At 53.6% G+C, this 2,500-nt stretch overlaps 1 protein-coding gene across 2 annotated transcripts in view; it reads left to right on the top strand.

Annotated features, from left to right (window-relative positions):
* The window catches only part of LOC126574701 (calcium/calmodulin-dependent protein kinase type 1), an 11,740-nt gene that overhangs the window by 67 nt on the left and 9,173 nt on the right, over positions 1–2,500 (top strand). The window contains exon 1 of one of the 2 annotated variants that reach the window (XM_050235046.1): positions 1–23. This exon is cut by the window's left edge and continues 67 nt beyond it. The gene's annotated coding sequence lies outside the window, so the exon portion shown is untranslated. Of the gene's footprint in view, positions 746–2,500 lie in introns of both variants that reach the window. The other variant, XM_050235045.1, reaches the window with a different exon arrangement.

The raw sequence follows: 2,500 nt of genomic DNA, 5'->3' as shown, positions 1-2,500 counted from the left end.
CGAGATGTACCGCAGATAATTTAGTGAGTAGTGTGAATCAGCATCACCCCCCACCCCCGTGGTAGTATACGCTTCCAGTGGCAGCAAGTTTTGCTGGCTCGCTAGCAGCTTTTAATTGTTCTCCTTCTACTACGCGCGCCGTGTGATCAATCTCAACGCACGCACAACGAAACCCCACGAGGTCGCGGGACGGTGGCGACAAAAGGGAGCGGAGTTTAAAGTGAGGCCACGAAGAAAACGGGTGGATTGATCAAAAAGATTTGAGAGTGAGCGAGCAACACTCGTGGCGGAGGGTGGAAAAATCATAGTCGACCGTGAAAACCCCCCGTGTGTATCCTGGCGGATGTCGATGGTTGCTGCTGTGCCAACACGATTACGATTCCAGCGGCAGGTGGTTTGCTTCGAATCGTAGTAGTCTCGGACTTGTTTGAAGTGAAAAAGAAAGGCCAACGGGGTACGACGGTGTGGCCAGCTGCATCAACCCCCCCGCTGGTGCTGGCTGGATTTCCATGCAAAAAGTGTATGTGATCTGCTGGTGGAGAGGAGTATGCTGAGGGTTTTGTTTTCGCTACACAATCTATCCGAATCTGTTGGTGATTCGTTACTTTGTGCTGCCTGCTCTGGCTGTTGTGCTTTGTCCAGCTGAATCCACGACGGAACCAGCAGCGCAAGCAACAGTCGTCAGTCGTCATCATCATCGTTCCCATCTTCGCTGGATTCCGGGTTGCTCTTGCTACTGCGATTGGTAGGTTTCGCCTTTTTGGGGTTGTTCAATCATAGCAGCCCCACCCCCCCCCCCCCCCCCCCCCCGCCACAGGCAGACACTTGTCGGACCGAAAGCAACGGTTTATGGGACCCCCCCCCTCCCTTCTCCTTCCACTTTCGATTGTTGGTGATAGAAGCCGAGCGACGCGAGAAGTTGAACCCAGAATGTGCGGGTCAGCAAGCAGATAAATGGCCCCAAACGGTGATGAAATAAGGAATGATTGACTCCCCCTCCCCCCTCTCATTTTACTATTACACATCTCACTCTCTCTCGCTCTTTATTCGCTCGCTCTCTTTCTCTCTTCGACTCAGTTCTCGTGTACGTAGGAAGGAATTGCTTTGCTGGAAGCGAGTGGTGGAGATATTGGAACACCTGCCTAGTGCGACTAGTGCTACTAGTGTTTCAGCATAATAATCTTGTCCTTCGCTATCCCCGTGAAGAAGCCTTTCCGAGTCGCCGCACAAACCGCGATCCATCTAGCTAGCGGCTAGAGATGCGGAGAAGCGCCGGACATGGCAAATGGCAAAAAAATGCGGAATTTTAAAAACAAATTATCGATTATCTTCGCTTCTGGCGCAGCGCCCCTACCGCTCGCAGTGGCGCGCTGCTCATTTCCATCATCTTTTCGCCGTCACTCGAAGAACAGAACCGCCGGACTCCGGGCGCCGGGATAGGGGGGCCTGCTTGTGGACCACGGGCTTCGCCACTCGAAGAGCGCGCGTTCCTTCACGCTGTAGGAAGTATGCTGGCGTAAAAAACGAGCGGGAGGGGGGGTGTTTGACCTTATGGTAAATTGAAAGTTATAGTAGCGTCCGTTTCGCCTGGGATGTGCTTGGAGTGTGTTCTCCTTGACGTCGCCGCCAATCGGCACCGGTTTGGCCGTGGTTCGACCGATGGTTGTCGTAGCCCACCACCAGCCAGCTGCTGGCCGAAAGTTGCCCTACCGCCTGCTGGCGCGGATTTTAGGACTCTTCGTGACGTGGGTGCCACCACAATATCGATGACGTCAGTGGTGAGCACAGATAAGCGATGACCCACGGCGTGCGGCCCGTGTACTGCTTGCTGGAAGCTGTTTTCAGTTACTGGACGAACAGATCACGTACGGGCTGCTGGCATTCATTCAACTACTCCGTCGCACCACTGAGAGTTATCAACCATCTCATCCGCGAGAGAACGAAAGAGGAACGAAAGCACGAGAGCGCGACTGAGAGAGAAGAAGAAGGGGATGATTATGGTAGTATTACGGTAGTAATCGTTGATTCCGCTCGGCCATACCGCCTTGTTTGTAGTCGCTAGGTATGCGCACTGTCAATCATGTCACTCACGGAGCATGGCATTCTTTGAAATGCAACTTTCAAAGCAGTTAACACGTGCGCTTACTCTGTGGCTACTACTCCACCGCCAGCTAGCATCGTTGGCCAGCCAGTAGTTTCAACCAACTAAATCGATTAGCACTAAAAACCCTGTCCTCCAAAGGACACACAACTTCTCGCGCCACTGCCAGGGGGTGCCAGTTCGTTCCAGTTGGGAATTCGGGGGTGGCTCAACGGTCGGTTAGTAGCAACGCGAGTGTCCTTCAACCTGTTGAATTTATTGTTTTCGCTAATTTCCTGCCGCTGCGCCGGTCTGCGCTCGCTTCCTAGGCCTGCTACCGCCTAGAAACGGTGCAGAAGGACATCCAGTCGCTTCTCTAAGCCGTTGGCCGCTCCACTACTCCCCGGCACGTCGTCCTTC

The sequence above is a fragment of the Anopheles aquasalis genome, chromosome 3, assembly GCF_943734665.1.
Source record: "Anopheles aquasalis chromosome 3, idAnoAquaMG_Q_19, whole genome shotgun sequence".
NCBI classification, from domain to species: domain Eukaryota; kingdom Metazoa; phylum Arthropoda; class Insecta; order Diptera; family Culicidae; genus Anopheles; species Anopheles aquasalis.
Note: the sequence above shows the minus strand (reverse complement) of the source record. Positions and strands in the feature narration are given on the sequence as shown.